Consider the following 15606-nt stretch of genomic DNA (forward strand, 5'->3'; position numbering starts at 1 on the left):
TTATATATATTTTTCATTCAAATTCTTCATCAGGTATGTGATTTACAAATATTTTCTCTTGCACTACAGCTTGTCTTCATTCTCTTAACAGGATTTTTTGAAGAACAGAGGTTCTTAATTTTCTGAGTCTATGTTTCTCTATGTTTCTTCTATGTTTTATAATTTTAGGTTTTACATGGATATCCGTGGTTCATTTTTACTTAGTTTTTGTATACAGTGCAAAGTATAGATAGATGTTTATTTTTTTTGCAAGGAGATTGTCCTTTCTCCACCAATGGCCTTTGCACCTTCGTAAAATAACCCAGTTGATGTTTTATGTGTAGATCTATTTCTGGTATTCTCCATTTGTCCCAATAGATCTCTTTGTCTATCTTGATATCAATGCCATACTTTCTTGATTACTATAGTTTTATAATAAGGCTTGGAGTCAGTCAGAGAGGCTTAATTCTCCAACTTTTAAAATCAAAATTGTTTTAACTATTCTAGGTCCTTTGCACTTCCATGTTAATTTTAGAATCAGCATATTAATTCATGTCAAAAAATCTTACTTGGATTTTGATTATGATTGAATCAGATCTATAGATCAATTTGGGGAGAATTAATTGCTTAAGAAAATTGAATTTTATGATCAATGATCATGTTATATCTTTCTATTTATTTAAGTCCTTCTTTAAATATCTGTAGAATCTGTAGTGATGTCACCTCTGTCATTCTTGATATTAGTCACTTGTGTTTTCTTTGTTCCTCCTGATCAGTTAGGCTAAAGGTTTGTTAGTTTTATCAATATTCTCAAAAAATCACCTTTTGACAATTTTCTTTACTGTTTTTCTGTTTGATGGTCATTTATTTTCACTCTGGTCTTTATTATGTCATTTCTTTGGCTTATGCTATATTTTGTGTTATATATTATTTGCCTTTTTAAACTGGTTTCTCCAGTAGTTAAATTGGCTTTTAATGTAGGCTTTATGTGCTATAAATTTCCCTTTAATTACTGTATACCATGAGTTTTTGTGTTTAATATCAACTATTTACTAATTTTACTTTTTTCCCCCTTTGATCTATAGGTTATTTGTAAAGATATTATTTAGTTTCCAAAATTTATGAATTATACAGATACATTTCTTTGACTGACTTCTAATTTTATTCCACTTTTATTATATAACAATTTTTGTATGCTATTCTTGTATACTTTAAGTCATTTTCAATTTAGTGACATTTTTTAGAAAGCCCAGAATATGGTCTATCTTGGTAAATATTCCATTAAAAAGTATAGATAGCATGTATTATGCTATTGCTGTGTGGAGTGTTCTTTACATGATCATTCCTTATCTCTTCATCCAAAGGGAACAGCTTTGGTTCCCTTTCATTTATTCTTTCATTTATTCTTTTCTACTATCTATTTATTTTGTAGTTAACAATACACTGAACTGTGATTCTTGATGTTTTCAGTTAACAATAAAAACATTTTCCAACATTAATGTTTATGCATTTTAATACCATTTCAGGATGAATACTATTCATTACATGAGCTATGTTTAATTTAGTTATTTGTTGGCCTTAAATACCTCCTAGAATAAGATATCACAAAAAATTAATAAATATAAAATTTAATCATTACCTTTTAGATTATATCCAAATACTAATATAGGGGCATGTGGGAGGTTCATTTGGTTAAGCATCTGCCTTTTGATTTTTGGCTCAGGTCATAATCTCACAGTCATGAGATTGAGCCCCACATCAGGCTCTGCTTTGGGCATGGAGCCTGCTTGAGATTCATTCTCTCTCTCTCTCTCTCTCTCTCTCTCTCTCTCTCTCTCTCTTCCTCTGCCCCCACCTCATGTGTATGCACTCTCTTTCTCTCTCTCTCTCAGAAAAAAAAAAAAAGACAAATACTAATACAAAGTTATCATGATCATCTTTGTGGAAGAAACTTTGACATCATTCTGGTTATTTCTATGTATAAATAAATAGGAATTTTTATGGATGTGGATAAATATTAATTTTCTAAATGAAAGGTAAAGCTATTTTTCAGATTATTCACACATGTCCTCATACTGATTTCCAGAAAGTATGTATCAATTTGCTATCCTGCAGAAGATTTATAAATGTCTGTGTCTCTATTAACATTAAATGCTATTTTCTCAAATATTCATTAACGTGGTAAATAGAAAACATATTAGTGTTATATATTTCTCTGATTATTTTTGATATTGGGAAATTAAAAACATTTTTTTATTAGTGTTTATTTTATTTTTGAGAGAGAAACAGAGCATGAGTGGGGGGATGCAGAGGGCAGGAGCAGAGAGAGGGAGACACAGAATCTGAAGCAGGCTCCAGGCTCTGAGCTGTCAGCACAGAGCCCGACACGGGGCTTGAACTCACAAACCGCAAGATGGGCCACCCAGGCACCACAGGCAATTTTTTAAATATATTTTTGGGGTCTTCTGTGAAAATTTTGTTTTAACCCTTTCCTTTTTTTCTATTAAAGTATATTTATTGCTTTGTGGGTTAGGTTGTGAAAGAAAGAGGAAAATTAAAAAATGACACTCTGAGAAAATATCAGTATTTATAAATGCATAAGAAAAATGTTAATGAAATTTTGCTGTCCAAAATTCTTCAGCCTCTCTTTGAATACCTAAAAAAAGCACAAAGGAAGTTTTCTAAGGTTCTTATTTTCAGCAGTTTTATTTTTCTACAACATTGAGCCAGTTTTCATGAGGAGAAAACCTAAGAAAGGCAGTCATGAAACAGAAAAATCCCCTGTGACTATGATATTCACCCCCATTGTGACTGGTCTTTCTTCTTTTGGCATACATTTTTTTTTTTCCTATTTGGTAGTCATATTTCCTACCTGAAAATATTCATATTGCTCTTACTTTTATTATTCTATTTCTTAGAATTTAAGGATGTCTTCCTACCTTTCCTGATGATAGTGCTAAAGCAAATCCATGCACTACTAAAGATTCTTTACCGATAGCATCTGTAAGTAGTGTCTTTTGAGAAAATCACTACTTAACTAATGTCTAATCAATGGCCACCCACTGCAGCTCCACCTGGAATGTTCTATATTGAGAGTTGCCCCTTTGAGAAACAGATTTCAAAAACAACCAAAGCATCTGCATGTAAGATTTTGATTTATGGCTCCCATATCTAGTATGTATCTCTCTGAATAGATGGCACCTTGCTGTACTCACTTTCAACTATTCCAAAAGCGGACATCACATAGCTAGGTTGTCTAAGGGAAAGGTAACTTTGTATAGTCCCTGTGGGCTTATGTTTTTTTTTTTAATTTTCAAATGACCCCAAATACCCGTTTCACATGGAATAACACACAAATATACTGAAATTTAATTTTATGTCTTCATATGAAATAAGGTTCAAGAATAGATTATTTTAAGTGTTTTATCTGACAGATACCTATAAATATAGCTTTATTGGATAGCTACAATGAAGTCATATATATGAGGAAAAATAATGACATGAAATTAAACTGCTATTAAAATGATATGAGCCAATATTTATTGGGCACTTACCATGTACCTGCCATTTTCTAACCTAATTACCTGTATTAATGTGTGAAATAAGTAGTAGAGGAAAACAAAACACAGAGGTTTAAATACCTTGCACAAAATTACAGCGATTAAATAGTAGAAATGGGGTGGGGGAAGAACTAACACCACGGTCAGCATTTTTAACCACTATGCTGACTTCAGAGATTTGTTTAGGAATATTCTAGAGTATGATTTCAGATTTGTTTATATCAAGCCAGAATTAAAAATTACCATTTATATCTCATCTAATGTTAAAATAATTGATTATTAGAATTCCATGGCTATTAAGAAGAGGTGAAACTATACAAAAGATGTGAAAAAAACATATTTGTGTATGTCACCAAACAACGAGCTTGTTTTGATTTTTTTATTTATTGATCTTTATTTTTTCAGATTTGCCTAAATATTCTGGCAAGCAGACTGCTCTAGGAATGTTTATAGCAATCCTCATTGGAAAGATACTTCCCAGGAGGGTTGCCTCTAACTGACCGGATCATTGGAGGCAAAGCCACAAACTAGAAATACGTCCTTACATCTTGGAGAATTGACTGTTAGGGTCAGACTCCACTGTTCTCCCATCAGGTGCTGGTTTCCAGAGGAAGGTTCTATTCGAAGAAAGTTACTGCAAAGCAAATGGAAGAGCAAGGGTCAGCCAAAGAGACAGTAAAAAATTTTCAGAAGCAGGTCATCAGACATTCATGAGCATTTTCTTGGTGCTGGGGAATGCATGTTAAAGGCAACAAGGGCTTGGTCTTCTAAGAATATCCTGGAAATTCATATGGCTGCTGCATATTCATCCTGCTGCAACCCATTCTCTCTCTCTCTCTCTAACCTGTTCTCCTTTTCATTAAAAAAAATATTTTTGTCTTTCTACAAGTTACAGTTCTTTTCTTAGTAAAAATGAGTCCCAGAACTTTTAGAATGCACATTAGAAGTGGAATTGCCATTTAGAGAGGGACAGCTAGGCCACACGATCCCAATTTCTCTCTGAACATTCACTGTCTCCTGGTGAATGCTCACTGGTTCCTACAAACTCTGTCTCATGGACCTCTTGGGCTTGTTCTTTTATTTAAACATGTCAGTCCAAGCTTAGGCATACATGAGGCTTAAAATCAAAGCATTTTGTTGGGGTAAAGGGGTCATTTAAAGAATTTGCTGAAAGTGAAGAATAGCCAAGGCAAAATATCTGCTAGAATATCTGCTTTGCATTGTGTACTTTGTTCTATTTCCAGTCTATCGTTTACCCCATGGCTTCCTCCTGCCAAGCTCTGGCTTCCACTAGATAGGACCCCCAGTTAGCCTTCACCATGTTCAAGTCCAGGGCATGAAAGTAATAGTCTCTTAGCTTACGTTTCTCCATTGGTTTCCTGATTTTCCGGGATAACTTGATATCAGAATTGACCTCCCTCTCTTGGTGTATTCAAACCTCTGGGTCCCCATAGGATGAGTACTTACTGTTATAATATGGCAACCCTAAGATTTATATAAAATATAATCCCAGTAACAGGAAGGATGGGTGGGAGGAAGCTCGGAGAGACTGTCTTTTTCTTATGTTGACTTCTCAATTTTGGGACAGGCTTTCTAATCAGAAAGATCAGCAGACATAATCAATGTTTTTTTTTTTTTTTCTATTTTAACTTTCTATTATTTTAGAGAGAGAGAACCTGCATGAGCAGAAGAGAGTGGCAGAGGGAGAGCGAGAGAATCTCAAGCAGGCTCCGAGCAGTGAGCACGGAGCCTGACACGGGGTTTGAGCTCACGAACTGTGAGATCATGACCTGAGCTGAAATCAGGAATTGGACACTTAACTGACTGAACCACCCAGGTGCCCTAGAAATAATCAATGTTTTAAGTCTTTATCAAAGTCTGATGATATCGTGGTTTAGACAAGATAGAGCTTAAATGTGATGTGGTAAACCCCTGTTTAAGCCTGTTTAAACCATGGCTGAAAAGAGAATTATTTAGCCACCCATGAAAAGGGATAGATGAGGAATGAAGTATTGGGATGACTAATGGAAATCCCTTAGCCTGAACTGGTCTGAGAGTCCCACCCTGTGGAACAGAAGGTAGAAAAGAGTCCACAACTGCTGAAACTGCCACATACACTGGTAGTATTCATTACCCACGAACACTAAATACTTAATATAATTATAACGCCCTCTGCAACCAATGGCAGCTTATGTGAACTAAGAGGGAAATGAAGCAGCATACCAGAAATTCTTGAAAGCAAAACTCAATTCTAACAAAATTAAGAACAAAAGCATCTCAAAAGCAGCATGTGAGGCAGTTCTTGAAATTGTGACACATGGTTTGAAAACCAACCGAGACTGAAATTCTGACTGCAACTTAGAATTATGAACATTGCTGTGGGTGAGCAAAGCAAGCAATAAGTACATTTTCATAAGCATCTGGAGGATTGTTTTACGGCTCAGACAAGGCCAGCAAATTGGCTTCAGGGATATGATAAGAAACAGCTGGAGCTGAAAGCACCGGGCTGAGGAATGCCAAAGAAAGAAAAGGGATAAGATGGTCCTAACCATAGAACTCTTCGGGCAAGATCGAAGCCCCACCTAGGCTCATTTTAACTAATAAAGTGCAAAATGAATAATACGAAAATGTACATTGTAAATAGGAAACTGGGAACGACTGCAGATAGTAAAAAATATAAGCTAATTGATGTGGGGAGAAGAAAGGGGTGATATAAGGTTTGTGATTGGGTATGAAAATAGAAAGAGGGTTTCAATATTATTTTGTCGTCTTCAAACAGTGCTGAAGAGTGAAGGAAGAGACAATTCTTTCTGAACCAGTAGTAAAGTCCATGGCTGCTCTTTGCTACATTTTCATTGAATTTTAAGTGGATTGTATGAGACATGAAGGAAAATATACAATTTCCCGATGATGGTTTTCTTTTGAGTGCTCATTCTCAAACCCCTGGCCCTACTTCTAAGTGGCCAAGTGACCCTTGAATCTTCAAACTTCCCAGGTCAGTTTTATCTGTCTTATTTTTGTCCAAACTGTCTCCCCTCATACATGACCACCCTTGTTTGTACATAGCAACACAATGCCATATTCATTTGTGACCCCCATGGAAATCTAGTCACCTGTTGTCCTGTTTGCCAACATAGATAGGCCTTCTTCCCAATTCCTGCCCAACTATCAAGGGTGAGACCCAGAACTCAGAATTTGACCCAGCACCTTCACCAGGTTATATGGATTCTGTTTCTTCCTATTGGTTTTTCAGAAACAAAGCGAAAATGTCAAAAAATATACTACTTGAACAACAGGTAACTATTCTGAATGGAATGGTTATTCATTATATATTTATAAATTAACTTTCAACATGTATTATTCAGAATGAATCTTCTATGTGGGCATGCAGTAGGCACCAAACTATAGAATTACTCTTCGAATTCTAATTTTCTCTGTTATTGTGTTGGAATTTGTTAAATTGGGTTCTGTGACTACAGAACACATAAGGGATTTACAGGAAGTTAATGTCTTTCTTGCAAGTAAATCATTGTTCCATTTTTTTTCTTAATTTTAGAGGACACAGTGACAATGGTAATAAATTTAGAGCTAGTGGTGGAATGATAGAGGAAGTCTCTGACAGGTCTGTTTTCTGGTAGGAAGAGACCACCTCATCCACATCACAGGGTCTGGGGTTCCTTCACGAATGTCTTCCACACTGCTATACTGTGCAGGAGACTGTTCGTAACATTAAATACATTAACATGCCTTGAGCACAAGAGCCACCCAGATCCCCAGACATCACACCATGTGATTTAGTGTCACTTTTCCCTCACGTGGTTAGAAGGCACAGGATCAATGTGGCCTTTTGAACACTAACCTAAAGGGCACATATTTGTAAGACTGTAAAAATAACTATGGTGCTATATTTAAAAAATTGGTTTTGGCCACATGTTTATGCGTTCTTAAATAACTTTCTTAACTGAATTTCATAGTGTGTGTGTGTGTGTGTGTGTGTGTGTGTATTGAAAGCTATCCATTTTTTATAAACATTATAGATGGTGTATATAATTAAAATACCTATGTGTATAAGCTTTCTTAGTATGTGCCCAGCCCTGTGAAAAGCAATGCAAAACAATATGTTAAAACAGTATGAAAAAAAGGGGTTACTGAGGCACAGAAAGTTGAAATAACTTGCCCAAAGCATACAATTAATGCAGAAGTCTCTACACTATATATTCAAAGTGTCAGCCAATAGGGGCACCAGCTAGTCGGGGCCGCAACAGAATCTCAATGCCATGTCAATGCTGTAATTGACATTGAACATACAAATGTTGACAGTACAGCATCTAATCCAGACAATATCCAGCAAGTGGAATTCAGATGCCTGGGTTCTGATGGGAGGTGGTAGAATGGACTATCCTCCCAAATTTCAAGTACCAGAGAGAGCCCCATCCCCACAGTGAGCCACTCTATAAGCAAGAACACAGTGGTCTAATAGGCAATTACAAATACTTTTGGCGTTTCAATGGCTATATATTTCCCAATGTCATCGGGAGACTGCAGTTGTATTAGGTAAATTCCCCATCATGTGCTTTCTCACTGTTTTATAGTGACAGGTCAAAATAAAACTTATTCAAGTTAACATAAACTAAAATATGGAAAACCCAAGCTAATTCATTCATCATGAGTATAGGGGTGCTATTTTAGAAAGCTGAGAAGTTACCTTAGTCTGTGCAGCATATTATTTTTCCGGGAAGGAATATACTACCTTGACTTTCACGTTCTCTGGCCAGGGAGAGGGAGAAAGAGGACACCGTGTGGGCTTCTGATTTTTATCACATTGACATAACCTATACCTCATCACATTAAAGCATTACTCAAGGTCCTTCAGAAGCTGTAATTGAAAGGATCTTTCCAAACATCTGAGATGCCAAGACAGAATCTAGTAGCAAATGTCGTGAGACCCACGGAAGGTCTCCAGCAAGAGATGTGTTTGTGGATTGGGGGATGTTTAACATGAACCATGGGAATACTAAAACGAATTTTCCCTTGATGAAGAATGTCTTCAGTGGGCTTTCTTTGTGTTAAGGCAACTTCTATCTGCTATCCTGTGCACCGGGGACTTGCGAGTACAGAATTAGTGTGAGCTGACTGGTAGATCCAGTGGAGCATTTCCTCCAATGTCCATGAGAGATTGGCACTAAGAGAATTGGGACCCCCCGGCAGACTAAATGCTGTCACTCTCTGCTACATAAAAGTGCAAAACCATAAATGGCAGACTTCTAGGCTAGCTGAGACACTCTTTTATTTCCGTCATGTTAAGGTTATGAATATGACATAGCTTTCAGTTAAATACTAAATGAAAAATTGAAATGTGCTTTATCTCACAGATTTTCTTTCAAGACCATATGTATTAACACTTCCTTTCATTTCTCCTTGACTGGGCTTATAACAAATCCTCAAGCAGTGAAGTAGCTTTCCTTGATAAGATTTGCCCTTTGAAATGCTCTAAGCAAATTTCCTATTTTCTTGAAAAAGTATTCCTAATGCTATCTTCTTTTTCTCTTCTGCTTTCAGAAATCTCTTATTGGACATTTTGGTTGAATTATTAGCTAAATTAATATATATTTATGTGGAATATGTTAGTATTTGAACGTGTGCTTACAGAGTTGCTTTATTGTTACAATTTTATCAGAAGGTTTTCAGAAGCCCTTTGCACAATGCATAGTCCTCGTTGCACTTGCTGGAGACTAAAACGTTTCTTGTATCATATTTTCTTAGTCTTTTAAAATCCCCTATTATATTTAATGGCAGTAAAATCCCAAGTGTTATATCAGCTTATTGGGTGTCAGAGATTAAAACAACAACAACCAAAAAAAACTATTAGCTTGGGTGGCAAAAGATGCAGTATGAGTATTTAGGAAAGAAATGGAAATTGGGTGAAGTCTACTTTGTGCACATACTTGCCTCACCTTATACAACTTAATTCTCTTTTTGATCTTGTAAGTTTTTTTTTTTTAATTTTTTTTAACGTTTATTTATTTTTGAGACAGAGAGAGACAGAGCATGAACGGGGCAGGGTCAGAGAGAGGGAGACACAGAATCCGAAACAGGCTTCAGGCTCTGAGCTGTCAGCACAGAGCCCGACGTGGGGCTCGAACCCACGGACCGTGAGATCATGACCTGAGCCGAAATCGGCCGCCCAACCGACTGAGCCACCCAGGCGCCCCAATCTTGTAAGTTTTTAAATTTTACCCTTACAATCAGAATTTACAAAGAGCTCAGAGAAGCAAAGCATTTTTCCCAAACAACTAATTATGGCAAATGTGGAATTCAAACTCCTATGTATCTAATCCCAAATTCTTATTATGTCCATGATGCCGTGCTGATTTTCACAATTCAGATATTGATCCCTGTCCTCCATACATGACATGGTAATCTCTGTTTCCCACCCCCAACCATGGCATAATTTTTAAACCGCCTTATAGAGGTATGATTGCATGATAGAAACCATGCATATTTAGTGTATAAGTTTGAAATGCCTCCCAATGATAGGTCCCAGTAAGTGGTCTGTACAATAATCAGTTGAATTTTAAAACATCAGGGAAATCTAATAATTTTTTTAGTTGATTTGAGAGAGGGAGGGAGAGTGGGGCAGGGAGAGAGAGAGGAGAGCCAGAGGATCCCATGCAGGCTCTGCACTGTCAGCACAGAGCCCAATTCAGGACTCAAACTCATAAACCGTGAGATCATGACCAGAGCAGAAGTCAAGAGTTGGGTGCTTAATGGACTGAGGCACCCAGGTGCCCCCAGATCTAATAATTTTATTTATATGGTCTTTATGGTTCTTGGAACATAATGGTGAGGAATCAAATCTGGGCTCAATTTACTGTTCCACCACTAACTGTTGGTGTAACTTCTGGATACTTCATTTATTGGAGCCTCCGTTCCCTGATCTGTGCCTCAGTTAGAATAAGCTCTGCTCCAAAATGGGTAACGATGAAATAAAGTGATACATACAAAACGTTAGCACAGATTCTGTAGAGGGAGAAACAAGCACTGATACTTATGTAGGTAGGAGAGAGGGAAATTAAAATCAGTTTCCTCTGCATAGCAGATGAGCTAATCTGCTGAGAAAGAATACCGTGAATAATTAGTGGGTTACTGGACCACCAGCAGAAGTCTGAAGAAAAATATAAGCTTTTGTTTTCTCTCTTCTGTGAAAATAACCTATATGGACATAAGAAACAAAAGTAACTTTGAAAATCCCTTTAATAAACAAAGTAGGAAAAAGCTAAGAATATTATCTGCCCAAATCCGTCTCGATTCAAGAAAGCCTCCAACAGTGTAAAACATATCGCTAGTTCTCAAGCAGAGAGCTGTATTGCTCTGAAAAATAATGATACGATCCCGAGGGAACTGTGATTCATTTCTCCGGATGATGAGGGCTGGGGGTGAGGCTGACCAGGAGAAGAGTAACGTGGGAATTTGATTCCGTGGCACAGAGCTTCAGGAAAGGTGAGAAAGAAGTGACGTCAACCATGTCCCATTGGAGACACTCCTCATGGGAGAAGTAAATGGCAAATGAGGCAGGATAGAAAGGGAAAGCAGACATCACCTTGCATCTGCTAGCAAAATTGGAGCAGACGTAAACACTAAGTTGCCCTGAGAAATCCAGGTGAGACATGTTAGAAAAGAGCTACGCTGGCGTCTGTGGCATCGGCTCCCTCTGGAGGAGTGACTCGGGAATGTGTGTCTCCAGGACAGGAAACAACATCTCTGTTTGGGAAATGTTCTGAGAAGACATTCCCAGCTGGAGAGTTCGGACTGCCTCTTGCCATCTTCACTTGTACAAAGAGCAGACCAGAACTCTACAGCCGCCATTCACACACAGAGAAAGTTCACGAAGGATTATAAAAGGGAGTTGTCAGCGTTGACGTAAAGCAAACCGGAGAAAAGGAACACAGCAAGCGAAAGGCAATTGAAGAGGCAGAGATCAGGGAAGAATTCAAGGTAGCGATGCCATCGTTCCAGAAATGAACAACGAAGATGTTGCCTGTAATAAGACAGAGAAAATGAAAAGGATTTTAGTGATTGTGATTCACACACCTAAGGAATTTGCTATATAATGGAACCCAAAAATGGAGTAGTAGCTAGAGGTAAACAGACAGTAAAGAAACAGAAAAATGAGTAACATGCAGGAAATAAGGGAGAAGAGCAAAAGAATAAAAAGGAACCTAAATGCTCTTCAGTAGACCAGTTAAGTAACTCATGATACACCATATAGTAGAACACCAAGCAGAAATTTTTTCAACAGCTACTTCCAGTGAATAAACAAGGTATAATAGAATATATTTAATCAACTCCCATTTGGGTAACACAGCTGGAGACTGTATTGCTCCTCCTGAGAGGAAGTGAGGGTCAAGCGGGAAGAGTTAGGCAAAGGGGCTTGCCTTTCCCTCTACGTACATTTGTACTTCTAGAAACACACTTCTTTTACCACATATATGTCTTATTTATAGATGAAAATATGCCAAAACGACAAAAACGCCAAGAATAAATTCTTGACTCAACTTCCCCCAAAACCAGCAAATAAGAAGAGATGAAGAGGAAAGAAATTACAAAATATAAAGCAAAAATTAAGAGACTGAAATAAAAGTAAAATATATGCTAGGATTCCTTAGCCACACCCTTGGTTTTAAGTACTGATAATGATGTTGACTAAGTTATGCCTCTAACCCATACTCTCTGAATTTCCCTAACCTCCAGTTGTTCTTATATCCAACCACAAACTTGAATTTTCACTTGTGTTTCTAAGAGGCGGCTTCAATTTAACACGGCCAAATGTGCCTCTTTCCTAATCTTTGATCTCAATAAAATGCACCATTTCTTATTTGCCCAAGCCCCCATCCTAAGATTTATCCTTAAAATATCCTACTCTTTCCCTCATCTCACCCATACCCCAGTGCTCTTACCATAAAACATATACCAGTTCTGTGTGATTCTATCTGAACAACTGTCCAGAAGCCCATCTCCCCCTCATGTCACATCTCCCTTCCTGTACTCTTACCTATCCACTGTTCACAGTCCAAGCACCACCGCCATTTTGCCACCACGATAAATCCCAATGGACTTCTACTTCCATCTACAATCCACTCTCCACATCATGGCCAGAGTGATCATTTTAAACTTCCAGTTATAAAACCAGTAAGTCACGCAGATGCAACATACAGCTCGAGGAATACATTTCATAATATTGTAATAACTTTGGTGACTGACGGTAACTCGACTTACTGGGGGATCATTTCGTAGCGTATAAAAACATCAAATCACTATGATGTACACCTGAAACTAATAGGACACTGTAGGTCAGTTACACTTCAATAAAAATTGTGAAAATAAGATCATGTGATCTCCCTTCTTAACACCCTCCAATGGCTTACATCACACTTAAAAATAGAATCCAGGATCCCCACCCTACCTAGAAGTCCCTGTTGATACTACTTCTCTGACATTATTTTTCCTTCCATTTTCTCTTTCATCACTCTGATGCGTCCACTCGAGGCCTTGATTTTGTTCCTTGTCATTGCTAAATGTGTGTTTGCCTAAGCTCATTTGAATGAGCTATTTCATTGTCCTGGAATACTCTGTCCCCATGCCGCTGGTCAGAGAGGCCTTCCCTACACACCAGTCTGAGGAAACACCATCCCATCCATCAGCATCACACTGCCCTCTTTTACTTACTTTATTGGCCTCATATAACTATCTGATATTTTCTTCTTTGCTTTAGTATCCATCTATTCCCAAGTATAAGAATAAACGCTGCCTAGAAAGAGTAGATTCTATTTTTGTCGAATGAATGAATGAATGAATTCAATTTTTTTAAATGTTAGTGTGTCTTAAATATAGATCTTACATAGGTACAAAAAAATGACTTAAAGATAAACGGGGGCGCCTGGGTGGCTCAGTTGGTTGAGCGTCTGACTTGGGCTCAGGTCATGATCTCTCAGTTTGCGAGTTCAAGCCCCGCGTCGAGCTCTGTGCTGACAGCTCAGAGCCCGGAGCCTGCTTCGGATTCTGTGTCTCCCTCTCTCTCTGCCCCTCCCCCGCTCGTGCTGTCTCTCTCTGTCTCTCAAAAATAAATAAATAAATGTAAAAAAAAGAAGATCAACAAAACAATGTGACTGGCTCTGGGAAATTGGATGGATGACCTGGCAAGGAGGTGAACCTGCACTTTTAGTTATGTGCTATGTTCACAATGCTATGGAACTAAGTTAACTCTTGCAATAAAAACTGCCTCATTTTTTCTTGTTTAATAAACACATAAAGATTTTACAAGTTGTAAGCCCTCTTCTAGAAAAAAAAAAGTCAGATACAGATTACTAGAGAGAAAATATAAGACTTGGAAATGGTTTAGCCAAAGACAGGTGGGCAGAGTGCAATAAAATATTTGTTAGTGACCATACTTTCTAACCCATCCTCCTTCCCTTATGCTATAAATGTTAGATAAAATTTTATTGATCAACTATATGCATTGTGTCTTTAAAGCCAGATGGGTGAGATTCACAAGCAAGATATAGAGAGGTTCTATTTTAATATCATAACAGCTTTTTTTTTTTTAACAATATGAGTTTATCTAAGTTACATTAAATTGTTACTGATATGCACACATTGGATAAGAGCATCTTTCAGAAGGCACTATTTTGAATTTCTTCTTAACAGACAACGGAAACCTCCATGATACTGTAGGTGACAACATGGGAATGTTCTAAGAAGTGCTTTTATGTTTTACCTGGATAATATTAGAAATTTCGTAAGAGGTTACTATATTTAAAATGTATTATTGATAATCCAATTCTTCAAAAATATTGTGACATGTTACAATTCCACATGCAACTTCACAGTAAAGATGGAGAAAAGAAAATATTACACTGTTGTCCTAAGTAGGTAGATGCTTTGACAATTGTTACCTTTATTTTTATATTGGCCAGCAAGTAGCTTGAGCTTTAGACACGGAAATCCTGAGTCCCTCTCAGAGACAGAGTCCACAGGCTCTTGGAACTCTACTAATCAAAATAAAATATCCCAAGGGTCACCATGAGAGGAGGGATGGGCTTTTATCAATTTGACTACAAATGATAAAGCAGAACTGCTGTTAGCTCAAATTGTATCCTTGCAATAATTTTTAAATGGCATTTCTTTCTTAATTTATATTGTTACATTGGCCAAATTACTTTAATAAAGAGACAAACCCACAACAGTTGGATCGGAACAATGTCCTATCAAGCAGCACCCTTGTACAGTGCACAACCTGTATATACATACCCAGTGTCTTTGTATTTAGAAATACCAGGAGACATTCCAGCTCTGAATTAGAAAGACATTTCTAATGTAACTTTTAATAGTCAGAATGAACTATTTCAGTAAGTTCTAAGTCCCCCATGATTGGAGGAATTGAAACCCTGGATTAATTAAATTCACATATTATGTGGAAATTATAGATAAGATTTTAAAAATCAAATGGCAGTTGGACTAGATAATCTTTAAGGTTTTTTTCCAATCCTAATATTTAATATTCTATTTCAAAAACTCTTTTTTTGTTTTTTAAGCTTATTTATGTTGGGGGGGCAATAATAATTAGTTTTTTTATTTTTTTATTAAAAATTTTTTTTAATGTTTACTTATTTTTGAGAGAGACAGAGACAGAATGCGAGTGGGTTGGGGAAGAGAGAGAGGGAGGCACAGAATCTGAAGCAGGCTCCAGGCTCTGAGATGTCCACACACAGCCCCATGCGGGCTTGAACCCACGAACCGCGAGATGGTGACCTGAGCTGAAGTCGGACACTCAACCGACTGAGCCATCCATGAGCCCCAATAATTAAGTTTTTTTAAAGATAAAACATTAAAAAGCAAGGCACACATTACTTGGAAACAATTGGTGTCATCAGGAAGCGTGGTGTTCATTATATTGGAGGCACATAATTATCAATGTTCTGACTACAGTTTCACTAAACGTACTGCATCCACTGTTTCTGATGCCACAAAACAGTAAGGTCAATTAATTATGACAGGACAGAGGCCAGGG

At 37.3% G+C, this 15606-nt stretch overlaps 2 long non-coding RNA genes across 2 annotated transcripts in view; one reads left to right on the forward strand and one right to left on the reverse strand.

Annotated features, from left to right (window-relative positions):
• The window catches only part of LOC109265354 (uncharacterized), a 314205-nt gene that overhangs the window by 254698 nt on the left and 43901 nt on the right, over nt 1-15606 (forward strand). The gene's annotated exons all lie outside the window — the stretch shown is intronic.
• Nucleotides 10407-15606, reverse strand: part of LOC128773661 (uncharacterized) — a 46000-nt gene continuing 40800 nt past the window's right edge. Inside the window, exon 3 of the long non-coding RNA XR_008418033.1 lies at nt 10407-11577. This is a non-coding gene — a long non-coding RNA (uncharacterized LOC128773661). The remainder of the gene's footprint in view (nt 11578-15606) is intronic.

Source organism: Panthera pardus, unplaced genomic scaffold (genome assembly GCF_024362965.1).
Source record: "Panthera pardus isolate Hobbes unplaced genomic scaffold, ASM2436296v1 HiC_scaffold_26, whole genome shotgun sequence".
Classification (NCBI taxonomy): domain Eukaryota; kingdom Metazoa; phylum Chordata; class Mammalia; order Carnivora; family Felidae; genus Panthera; species Panthera pardus.